Source organism: Mus musculus, chromosome 12, assembly GCF_000001635.26.
Source record: "Mus musculus strain C57BL/6J chromosome 12, GRCm38.p6 C57BL/6J".
In the NCBI taxonomy this organism is placed as follows: Eukaryota; Metazoa; Chordata; class Mammalia; order Rodentia; family Muridae; genus Mus; species Mus musculus.
The window spans coordinates 70,682,578-70,695,573 of record NC_000078.6 but is presented as its reverse complement, the minus strand read 5'-3'; the positions used below and the strand labels follow the sequence as shown (position 1 = coordinate 70,695,573).

The following is a 12,996-nucleotide window of genomic DNA, read 5'->3' as shown; positions in this document are numbered from 1 at the left end:
ATGTCTGTCAGCAAATCTTTCTAACTACCATATCCCATGCACAGAGCCAGAAATGCAGGGTCTATGTAGGGTAGCATGTGTAGTCTCATATAGTCTATAGCCAGTGCAACAGTGAGCACCCTGAGGACAGGCCTAATTTACTCATTCCTCTGGCTGTTGTTCGTTAAATGGAGCATAACGCATACGTGATTGTGTGCGTGTCACAATTGATGTGCCAGAGAGGCAGCTTGCTTGAGTCATTCTGAAGGGATGTGTTGCTTTCAGAACCACATGACCACATGGCCTGGCTCATTAGAGCATTTGCTGAAACAGGAATTATATAACCAAATAGCCACAGTCAACCAGGGGGGAAACAACGCTATGGTGGCAATGAGGTAATCAAATCTCCCAGGCTCCACCCAAGCAGGAAGTCAGTTAACACGCAGGGTAAGGCTTGTGTCATTTTTGACTCACACTGGTTAAAATTTCCCAAAGTGGGAGAAGAATATTCTGTATGTCAGAAATGATAAGGGTCATCAGAAAGACACTTTAGCCCCTTAGATTTCATTAGAGAGAAAACTAATAATACAAAGAAGGCAGGTCCACCACGACAGCCACCAGCATTTAATACAATTTGTGGAACAGTTCCACACACATCTTCACACTGGGTCCTTACAACAACCCTGGAGAGGAAGCCGCAGGGAGTGTGGGAATACAGAGGTTCCTTTCGTGAAGCTGGTGTTAAAGTCATGAGTCTCTATGTGTCTGACCCTTTCACGTCTACTGTCAAGTAATGTGATATTTTGAAACTATAAAATGGACCCACAGTTACATTAAAAATATTTTATTAACTTATGTGTATAGATGTTTTGCCTGCATGTATAACTATGTAATACAGGCCTGGTGCCCAAGGAGGCCAGAAGAGGGCATCAGAATCCCTGAAACTAGAGTTACAGATGGTTGTGAACCACCATGTGGGTGCTGGGAATTGAACCTGAGTTATGGAGATGTGCGGGCAGAGCTCTTAACTGCTGGTCCTGGGTCATCTCTCCTCCCCCACAGGATTCATGGTCCTGGGAGGGGACTCTTTACTTATGAGCTGCCCAGGATGCACGGAGACATCTAAGTCTGTGCTTCTCTTTCTCCCCCGATTCTTAATACATGCCCTTCTTCTGTTGTGCCTCAGGGTAAGATAAGGTATCCTATCGCTAGAACGTCTTCATGGTACACTCTTCATCACAGGAAAGAAGAATCTTGTCAGATGCAATTGTAGCACAAAGCTTCATTTTATTCTATGGGCGTGGGGATGTTGGAGGCCATGGGGCTGCAAACCCTTAAAATCCTTTTGTCTCTGCAAACCCAGATTTTAAAAGGTCATCTGAACATGCTGAGATGATGTTTTTTCTCTTATGTGGCCAAACTTGACATAATATTTTATGTCCTATTTCTAATGTCATACCTGTCCTGAAGGATCCTCTTGTCTTAGTCATTCTCAGAGGAGTAATGGGGCCTGGGAAATTGCAGACCTGAATTGGAGGCTGTGGGGCTGCAGGGTTGCTCATAACCCCCACTCAAGATGGAGCACCACATTCTGTAAGTTTTCTTTTCTTTTTAAACACATTTTTATTTTATTTATTTTTTAAAAGATTTATTATTATTTTTATTTATATGAGCACATTGTAGCTGTCTTCAGACACACATAAAACAGAGGGCATCAGATCCCACTATAGATGGTTGTGAACCACCATGTGGTTGCTGGGAATTGAACTCAGGTCCTCTAGAAGAGCAGTCACTGAGCCATCTCTCCAGCCCCCTTTATTTTTATTTTTGTTATCAGTTATTTATTTGAGTCAGTGTTTCTCTGTTTACCCCTGGCTGTCTTGAACTTGACCTTGTCTTAACTCAGAGATCAGCCTGTTTCTGCCACCGGAGTGCTGGGATAAAAGGCGTGCACCACCGCTGGCTGAAAAGCAGCGTACATCTGCAGACTAGATTTCCACCAGACACCTGAAATGGCTTCAGCTTCTTGTTAATCTCGCCGCAGAGGTGTGGAGAGGCTCTTTGCTTTGCAAAGAAAGAAATGCACTTGCTTCTGCCTTGGACACTGGGGTGACTGTAAGCCTTGAAACTGAGTCCTAAGGAAAGAAAACTCAAGTTGGTTCAGGACGAATGACACAAAATCAAACTTCAGATTCTGTCCTTCCTTCTGTGTTCCATAGATATTACTGAGAAAAATACAACTAAAATTCTATTGCTCACACCGTGCATTTCCATATTATTATCATGCTTTATAATAGCGGCTTACAAGACAAACAGCTCTTTTCATTGATGTATCATTAGGGACTTTTGTATCTGTGTGACATGAGGTGCATTCTTTGAATGAAGAGAAGCACTTGGAGCCTTGATTCCAAATGGTCAGACTGCAAAAGTCCTTACTGTGCCAGCAGGTGTCTTCCATCAAACTCCCCAGGGGAGAGCTACTACCTCCTACGCATGGAAACAAGCAAATTCGATTGGTCAACTTTTAAAACAAATCACTGGAAAGTGTAAGTTTGAGGAGGAGTTTATCAACTATATAGATTGTTTCCTTAATCACCCCTGCTATTCCCAGGTCTAAATTTTGGGCATTTTTTTCTATAACAAAAATAATAAAGCAAACAACAGTGCTCATAATTAAGTCTATCATAGTAGAACATTGACATCTCCATCTCTTGACTCAACAATTGGTCTGTGCTGCAGGAGGCAAGAGACTGTTTCCAGTGGAGAAGATTAAAATGCAATTATAAATTCATTTATCTTCCTTCGCTCAGGGGCTCTCCGTTCTATAACACCATTTGCATAATAGGATACTTTGTTCCCTTTTAAGTGTTAAATTTGGAACATTTTATTCCAGGTGCCCATCAAAAAAATAAATAAAAGGAGTTTTAAGCCCTGGGCTTTCCATATGTATCTGATGTTAAGAGTTAGTTTATTTGGCCTGTTTTTAGGGAAATATAGACACTTTTTTTTTCTTCTTGTAAACATTTCCAAGATGATAGAGTTCTAAAGAGTTGTAAATATAGATAAATAGAAGTTAGGAATTCACCTCCTCTATTCTCTACAACCAACCAAGACACACACTCACACACACACACACATAGACACACATAGAGACACAGACACACACACACACACACACACACACACACACACACACACACCCTCAGTGCTTTCTCTGGAGGTGTTATGGGAGGTGCCACTTTTATTGGGTTGGCTTCTCACTGCCCCCTCTTCCCTCATTTCTGCTGCCTTTGTGTTAAGATTCCTGATCACTTTAGTCAATGCATACCCACACTCTTTCCTCCCACTGGTCCCTAGTGAGCATGAACCTGTCTGGTGTTTAATTGCCTGGTTAGCTAAGAGCTAACTGGGAAAAAAGAAATCCCTGCTAATGGAGAATCTATCAGCTCAAGTGGAACATGATTTATTTTTTTAAAGGGACCCTTGGGACCTTTAATAGTTTTGTTTATTCATTTAAAAATGTGGGCACATTGTTAGCAGGGACAGAAAGACCCAGGTCCCCCCATGTAAACACGTTCCCCAACCTTCACACTGTCCAGTACAGTCATACCTCTGCTGCAGGGCCTAGAGATAAGTTAAGCTGCACACTAGGAAATGTGTTTAGGAATATGAATTAGGACAGAAAATAGCCAAGCTAGAGAGTATTCCATACTAGCCTGGCACCTTTTGCATAATGATTGTAAATACTGCTCAGCAGCGTGAGGCCCTTAAACTTCACTTTTCTGAAATTTCTCATAGCCTATTTGTATTAGCAGCTGGCTTTCTTCTGAGTCAACTCTGATTGGCTAGGACATAGAGTCTATGGTATTCAATGGGAAAATCTAGCCTTCCTGGCGGCTGTCCTCAATATAGCTATTCAAGTAGCTAAAGGACAGATCTCCTTAGGAACCTCACAACGGCTCTTTTTTCTTGTCTCCTGAAGATGCTCTTCCTGTGACATTGACTGTTGATCCCCTGCAGTTGGTGTCCTGGTTTCAGCTTGACACTGTCAAGCCATGTATCAAGGAAGAACACACCTGCCACCCAGGGGCAAGGCAGGTGATGGGAGGTAGGTCAAGGGAACAGTGGGGGTCTTGCAGACCAAGATGCCTTGTCCATAGTAAACTATATAACAGAGTCCATAGTAAACCTAATACGCACATGAAGTGCAGCAGTTGAGCAGCAGGTATTTTGAAGTTCAGGAGGTAGGAAGTGTGTGTAGATGGTGATAGAGACTTGACTCCTTACTGTTTGTCTTGAAACTTGGATTTGAAGAGCAGATACTTTATAAGAACTGAACTACTAAGGAAGAGAGTGAATGAGCCAATCTGTGATTGTTTTCCATTTATTACAATCTCAGAAAGAAGCACCATAGCTCAAGGGTGGGTTGGGCACACCACTGTGGCTTCATAAAGTCAGTGACTGAGGGTCTATTGGGAGAAAACTTCTATCAATTGAGAAAAGAGGTTTTTAAAAAGATTGCCCATGTCACCTTCTTTATTTATCTTTTATCTCTTGTTTCCTGTCTTCTCATAGTATTAAAATGGATTACACTAACATTTTATCTTAAAATTTTTTTTTTAGGAAAGGTCACTTTTGAAGACTGTGCTAGGGTGGGAGAGAATTTTGAAACATGCTGCCCTTTCCCTAGGGAGACCCTTCCGCTAAGCTGGCTACAAGGAAAAGACATGGTGGGAAAGAGGGGTTTGCTAACCCTGACATTGTACCACATTACCAAACACACTGGATGTGGAGTGTTGCAAGATGAGACACTAAACACATAGCATGTTCTCTGACCCCAGCAATGTAAGAGTTAACTTTGTCTCTTTCAGAAATAGAATCACCAGAGCTCGGGCGAGATGTGTGATGTCCATGACATTCCACGGTCACTTAGAGTTCCATCAGTAGGCTCTACGTGTGTGGGGACTGAGGAAGCAGATATGCAGGTTGCATCCATGGAGACACATCTCTGTCAGATGCAGTGAGATGCGGTAGACGTAGAAAGCACAAAGGGCTGCCAAGGTAAAGTTCCAGGGGGGCTTGCGCTAAGTCCAAGACAGAGCCCCTTTAACTGAATGCTATCCAACCCTGGACCTGAGTCACCAGAGGTCTTAATGATATTTAAGTCCTGACTTAGTTTGATCAAATGAGTTCCAGGTTCTTGTGGTCGTGAGAACATTTGCCTTGAGCCTCTGACAGAACTGCCTTCCATTGCAGAGCTTTAGGCACAGTAACAGCAGGAAGTACTCAGGGTACTCTTACAAGGTGCCCCCTACTTGACAGAATCATGAACTGAAGAAGAGGAGTGACCAGGAGAATCAATCGCTTAGTGCCCTCTGACTACTGACTGGTAAGTCTTTCTTATTCTAGGCAGCAGGGACATAATCTGCTAGCTGTCAAGGTTGGTTCCTCTGTCCTCAGAAAATCAGAATGCCTGGGTTGCTTTGATCATTTGGACCAATCACGAAGTTAAGACCAGTTTTATCAGGAGTCAGTCAGGGGAGTGGTTCAGTACAGAGAACCCTGGGAAGTTTATTGAAATGCAGCCACAGGCTTCTGGATCCTATGTCCTTTCAGGGGGTCCTGAGTACAAGCAGGGCTCTTTGAGAGAGCCTTGCCTAAAGTCCCTCCTTTAAGGATGCTGGACTTGGAAAGAGCAGAGGAAGAGACAGCTTTCCACTCATCTTTAAACAGCCACTTCTACACACCACGGTCAGTCCCAGGACATGCAACAACATCAAGGACAGAGGCCCCTGAGTATCAGGAGGCTACAGTGGCCTTATTATTGATCCTCAATCTTCCCTAATTTCCCACATGGCCAGAGGGTAATGGGTAGCAGAATGGGAGAAGAGAGAATTCATACAGGCTACTCTAACCACTCCCCTCTCCCTCCACATACACTCAATCATAACGATTTGTGCTGCCTAAACACTTCAGTTCTTTTTAACCGTCTTGGGAGGAAAATGAAGTACACCAGCTATCAGAGCAAAGCTCGGAGGACAAGGGGTTGCTGAGGCAGAAAATCCCCCAGCGGCTGGCTTGATGGATGTCAGGACTTTGTCTCCTGAGATACAGTGATTCACAGCGGCTTTTCAGCAACCAAAAATAAACCGTCACTCTGCTCACCAGTGATGAGCTTACCGTCTACGTCCCACAGCTTAAGTCTCTTTCCTGGGCTTCTCAGGCTCCGGCTCAGCTCCCCTCTCTTTGGCCTTCAAATCTAGAGCAGCACCGTGGGAAGGATCCCGGGATAATTGTTTTTTGGTTGAGCACCTTTCATCTGAGGATCTCTCAGTACTTTATAAACACTAATTAAATTGCCACACTATACAACACTTTAGAATGCATAATGATCATCTACCACCCCAGCTCTGGGCCAATTCTTTAAAGATGGGGGAACTTAAAGTATGGTTAGATTTCAGAGACTGACTTATCACAGAGGCGAGGCCCCAAATTGAACGCTCCTCATTTCTAGTCCCGTGTGGGAGAGGACCAAAGTGTCAGAGTCATGTGACCCCTACACCAATCCACACTGTGAAGTACTGTGACTGAAAAGAGAATAAGATGTCTACACTGTAAACTGCAACAGTGATTCCACCTTAGCTACTCTTTCCTGTTTCAAGAACATCTTTTTTTTGTTTCAGCTTTCCCATCTGTAAAACAGTGACAGACAGGATTCTCAAATCTCTTACACAGGACAACTGTGCATTCTGAAACTTACAGAAAAAAAAAGTGTGTGTGTGTGTGTGTGTGTGTGTGTGTGTGTGCTTTTCAGTGACAACTGCACAACCCCAATTTGAAATCTAGCATTTTACTCGGCAAAAAGTTCTCACAGCTATGAGTGCCTGCTTTATGTTTCGCTCCAAGATAGTTAGTTAGTCTTTACGATGCTCTTTTATCAGCCAGCCTCACTGTGGTAAGGATCTTCAAGTCCTAGATTCCTCACAGAACTGGTGGGAGAATTAACTGAGGGAAGAGTTCAGAGCTGGGCTCATTCACCATAGGACAGACTCAGTAGCAATGATTTTAAAAAAATGACATCCGACTTTTCTGAACTTAAGAATCCCAGCACTTCTCCGGGACTCACTTCCGTGTTGCTCTGGTTTGGAAATTTGATTTCAGAGTGTCTCCACTTGGATTATCTTAGGGACGTTTTTAAAGCATATGCGCACTTACAATGTTACTGGGGGCAAATCTACATCCTTCTAGAATATTTTATTCTTTTTCCATTAAAATCTGTACCTTAGAATCAAGCCTGATAGAAGAAAATAATCAAGAGCTGAAGAGAAAAAAATTAAAGTCTGGCTTTTGAGTCTCTCCTATGCCTTGTAAACTATCCCTAGAAGCAATCCCAGACAAGGACTTATATAAACATTTATAATAAGGGTGGGCAGTCAAATGAAGGTCTAGCTTCCTGAACTTGTTTTAGAAGGATATCCTTCATCTATGCTTGAGTTAAGAAAAGTACGTGTGTGTGTGAGTGTGTGTGTGTGTGTGTGAGTGTGTGTGTACGTGTGTGTGCGTGTGTGAGTGTGTACGTATGTGTGCGTGTGTGTACGTGTGTGTACATGTGTGAGTGTGTACGTGTGTGTGAGTGTGTGTGTGTGTGTGTGTGTGTGTGTGTGTGTGCGCACACCACGTGCATTCCTGCAGAAGCCCCAAAGAGTCAGATTTCCCAGATCTGGAGTTACAAGTGGTTGTGAGCCAACTGATCTGAATGTTGGTGACCAACTTGAGCCCTCTGGAAGAGCAGCACACGCTAACCACTGAGTCATCTCTCTACCTTGTCTTTTTAAGACAACCTTTTTAAAAGCCGCACGTCTCAGTCTTTTGTAGTCATACGATGGCTACCAGCCTCAATTCACGGTCTCATTCAGGAATGTGGGGACAGTAAGAGGTAAGAGGAAGAACCAGATCTAAAGAGTGGGGCGGAGAGAGAGCAAGGCCTGAGTGAAAGGGCAGGTTGAGGCAGGGAAGAATCAAACCGGCTTACAGACATCACAGAGAAATCAACCTTGTAGACAAGAGGATTTAATTATAGTTTGCTTTAAGACGTAACTCACAGGCCTATTTGTTTAGGGGATGGAGGGGGAGGAGAGCGGGCTCACAGTGGGCCGCAATAAACTTTCCAGGCTTTACAAAACGTCTCCCTAGTTCTCATCTGCCCTATCTAGTCACGCCTTTTGAAGACTTGGGCCGGTTTTTTGGATCACTTCTTTGACTTTTTCCTGCATTTTGGACACCAGCCCATCGCCTGTCCCTATCTTTGCTCTCCGCTCCGACAGGCTCCGGGACAAGCAGGGGCTTGAGAGTGAGGACCTGTGGGAAAGGACAGGGGTGCGCGGATGGCTCCTCTGTGAATCCATGATTAGCAGCGAGAGTGCTTCGTTCCTGTTCCACAGGCCAGGGTTTCCTTAGGTGCTGGCAGAGTTCCCAGACAATTTGCTCTGGGGACAGACTTGGCTAAACTGCTGCCATTGCCAGCTTGGGGGCTCTCTAGATTTATGAGTTTGAGCAGCCAAAATGAGATGGACAAACACCTAAAGAGTCGCGAGGTAGAGGAGGATGCGCTACACAGCATCAGGTAGGGCGAGTGTGGGTCACCCAGCAGGATGCCTGGTTGGGAGCACAGAGCAGGCTGAGTGTTCTCCACCTATCCTCCTTAAGGTAGTAGCTCTCTCTAGCCTCAGGGACAGCTGCTAGTAGGGTTGAGGGACTAAGGGGCACAGAATATGGGTCCCGTGTCCAGAATGGAGTCCACACGGGCACACTACAGGGAAAGGAATAGTGGAGGACGTGGTGGCAGCTTGGAAGGTAGGTAGATCACCTGCTCTCAGCACAGAGGGCATCTTCTTACTTCATGCCTGGCCTCCAGGTCTTCGAAATGAAGCAATGTGGAATTACGCGCCCCGGACCTTTCCTCGACACTCCTCATGCAGCACCCAGCCTACACTTGGCTTCCCCTGTGTTGTGCGTTCAACAAACACTCCACAGTACTTGAAACTGAGTGGCAAGTAGCAGGCTCTCCATGAGCTGACTGTGTTGGCGGACAAACACGCAGGAAGACCAAGATGCCAGTTTTAGGAGCTGCCTCCAGCTGCCTTGTTCTGTGTGAGCTCAGACACGCTGATGTCTCCTAGATCTTTACATGATTTTCGTTTATGGTAGAATTTTGAAAAGAACATTGACCATGAATTATTCAGGGCCACCAGTTGCTATAGCCCCAGTATCTTCCAAATGGCCTCACATGGATCCCTGACTAGCTAGGATGTTAGAAACACTGGCACCACTTCCTCTCTGTTGCCCTAAGTGCCTGCACCAGTCAGGCTGCCCTGAGGCCACTGCAAAGCTGGGAACTGGAATTCTGGGCCAGATGTTCACGTGCACTGTCTCTGCTTTTCCCTCCAATAGAAACAGCGTTAGAGGCTGCTGCTCCCCCACCTCCTCCCTCTCATTATGTAACTAACATTTTATAGTTTCAAAAAATTCAGAAAATAAAAGGATAAAAACCATCACCAGCTTGCAATAACAATGGTAGCATTATAGTACACATTCCTTAGGCTTTTTCTATGCTGCTAGTTCTAAGTGAAATCATGTATATATGTATGCATTCTACCATATCATAAATATTACCTTTCCATGTTTATATACATAGATCTATATTATAGCTTTTGATGACTGGTTAATAGTCCAGGGCAAAATGTGCTTAGTTTATTTAATCAATTGCCTGTAGTTGGGCATTGCATGTGTTACTAGGTTACTGTTGATATAAACTAGATTCTTTATATAAACACCACTAAATACTGGTTAGATGCTTCCTTTTAGAGGAATTCTTCATAACGTAAGTGCCGGGCCAAATGCTGCCATTTAAAGGCTTTGATGTATCACATCAAAATTCTTCTATTCAAACTCCCTGCCAGCATCCGGCATCCCAGCAGGAAGCAGAACTACTCTGGTCCTCCCAGCTCAGCACAGGCACTACGAGTCCTTCAGCCCGTTCTGCTCTGGTTCTGACACATCACGTTTGCTGTTCTAACGGGGTGCTCGGTGTTCTCTCGCCTCCTTTCTGGAATCTTCCATCATCTCCTGGAGCCCCAATTTCGCTTGTGCTTCTCTCCTGCACCCGTAAACACGGACCCTGCACCTCCTGCGTGCAGGACACTGCTCCAAATGCTCCCCCACAGGCACAGGAGTGGGAAGTGACTGTGGGCCAGGCCCTGGGAGCTGGAGACGGAGCTTGGCAGAGGAGAAGACAATTGTGGCATCTTTATGGGGCGGTAGAGAGTGAAATGGGGGAGGGGAGATGCATCTAATGCAGAGAAAAGAGGGTCAGCAGAGCCAATGGTCTGCTGCTTAGATTTCTCACACTGTAGAGTTTAGGCTTTTGTTGTAGCTATGGCAGAGTCAAGGAAGGAACTCAAGCAGAGGCAGAGTGCATGGGTGGGTTCTTTGATGTTTGTGTTTGTTTTTGTTTTTGTCAACTTGATCCAAGCTAGAGTCCTCTGAGAAGAAGGAACCTCTATTGAGAAAACTCTTCCATCAGATTGATCTGTGGGGAAGTCTATGGGGGCATTTTCTTGATCAATTCTTGATATGAGAGGGCCTCGCCTCCACCACCCCACCCCCAACCCCCGTGGACAATGCCAAACTTGGGTAAACAGTCCTGGGTGGTATAAGAAAGCAGACTGTGCGAGCCACAGATAGCAAACCAGTAAGCACCACTCCGCTGCTCCGAGGTCCTGCCCTGCTTGAGTCCCTGCCTTGACTTCCCTCTATGATGGACTGTGATGGAGTGTGTAAGCCAAATAAATCTGTCCCCAAGTTGCTTTGGGTCACAGTGTGTATCATAGTAACAGAAACCTAACTAAGACGCAGGGCTTGAAACGGAGAAAGCTTATCAGCTCACGGTTCGCAGAGTTAGCTTTTGGCACTTGTATGGAGGAGTTAAGGGCGTAAGAAGGGAGAGATGGAGGCAGGACAAGCAAGGGAAAGACTGTGGGTCTACTGGTGTGGACAGTGAGTTGGAAGGAGGCCAGCAGCAATGGGGACTGGGAGCTGAGAAATGTGAGATGCAGTCTGCGGTGATAATGATGGAAAGCTCAAAGAGAGAGACTGGAAGAGAGGACGGGTTACGGAGGCTGTAGAAGACACGGGGGTGCATTTATGCTTGAACTAGTAGCACTTAAAGAACCAACTGGGCTTCAGTGGACACTTCCAAGAGGAAACTAAGTATGGACTCTGAAGAGACACAGGGAGGGGCAGTAGATACAGACAAAGGAGTTAATTGCCACTCAGAATCTACACATGTTCTGCGGCCACGTGCCACCCTCCACTAGCAATCGTGCCTTTATCCAGGCTTGGTGGATTTTATTCTAGACAGAACCTTTGTCTTTGTCTCTGACCTCTGAATCCCTGTTCTTCTCTTAGAAGTGCCTAGATGGTTATAAAAAAAGAATGGACCGGCCAGGTGTGGAGTTATAGGCCCTTGGTTCCAGCAGAGGATCCTTGAGTTGGATCTTGAGTTTGAAGTCAGCCTGGTCTATGGGGAGAGTTCCAGGACAGTCAGGTCTACACAGAGAAACCCTATCTCAAGTGAACAAGCAAGCAGGCAAGCAGGCAAGCAGGCAAGCAGGCAAGCAGGCAAGCAGGCAAGCAGGCAAGCAGGCAAGCAGGCAAGCAGGCAAGCAGGCAAGCAGGCAAGCAGGCAAGCAGGCAAGCAGGCAAGCAGGCAAGCAGGCAAGCAGGCAAGCAGGCAAGCAGGCAAGCAGGCAAGCAGGCAAGCAGGCAAGCAGGCAAGCAGGCAAGCAGGCAAGCAGGCAAGCAGGCAAGCAGGCAAGCAGGCAAGCAGGCAAGCAGGCAAGCAGGCAAGCAGGCAAGCAGGCAGGCAGGCAGGCAGGCAGGCAGGCAGGCAGGCAGGCAGGCAAGCAGGCAGGCAGGCAGGCAGGCAGGCAGGCAGGCAGGCAAGCAAGCAAGCAAGCAAGCAAACAAAAAAGAATGGACCAGCATAGCCAATTCATGTAAAAAAAATTGAAAATAAGCTCTCTGTTTTAAAATAAATGATAAGTACTTTTAACAATTAATGAAATAAGAGGTCATGAATTTGTAAGAGAGCAAGGATGGACAGAGGGGAGGGTTTGGAGGAGTAAAGGGGATAGAGAAATGATGCAATTATATTATAATATCAAGAAATAAATTGGAAAGATAAAAATACATTGGTTAGCATAATGAATTGGCCTACGCGTGGTGGACACTCCTCTAGGAGGGCATTCTGCCTCATAGCTAGAGATGTGTCAGCCACTGGGGCAAAGATTTCTGGCTTCAGTCTGAACTGTAAGAATGAGCTTCACTAGAGAACAGGCTCCCAAAGAGCAGGGTTAAGCCACGGGACCTGAAGAGGAAGGAGAGGTGTGGCTGCAGGTGCCACTGGCTCTTCAGCATCTCAGCTAGGATCTGAGTGACTCAACTAAGGTAACTGGCAGCCGCTGTCTAAATTTAAATAGAAACATTGTAAAAACAAATTTGGGCAAGCATAGTCCACTATGTTCTTTCCAGCAGCCTAATAAATCTTTGTCTAAAAGAAAATTGCTTTGAGTGTGGTGCTGAAAATGTGGTTGAGTGACAGCTCTCAGCTCCCGTTACCGCTCCCCCCTCCCACCCCACCCCCACCCCTGCCCCAGCAGCTTGCCTCCAGACTGGGAACACCTACTGTGGCCTGACTCAAAGTAGTACAGTCTCCTTCCTTGCCTGTCTACTCTCTTGTTAGACCTCCTCTCCCTGATGGGCCAAAGGAGAGATGTCTGAGGCTACCCAATACTACAGAGAATCCAATAGAAGTGTTGCCCACACTTCAAAGTAGATGCCTGTTTGCTGCCAGTCTGTCAGCAATGAGGTTCCACCCAAGCCAAAGTACAGTTAAGGAAACCTCTGTTATTTGCATACAAAATTTGGCTAGGAAGGAAATCGTCTAATTGAGATGGT

The 12,996-nt window shown here is 45.6% G+C and overlaps 1 long non-coding RNA gene across 1 annotated transcript; it reads left to right on the top strand.

The window, feature by feature from the left end:
* Positions 1 to 1,870: 1,870 nt before the first annotated feature.
* Positions 1,871 to 6,163, top strand: Gm32322. Its single transcript, XR_872799.3, has 2 exons — positions 1,871 to 5,040; positions 5,236 to 6,163. It is a non-coding gene; the product is annotated as a predicted gene, 32322 (long non-coding RNA).
* The last annotated feature ends 6,833 nt before the right edge of the window (positions 6,164 to 12,996 follow it).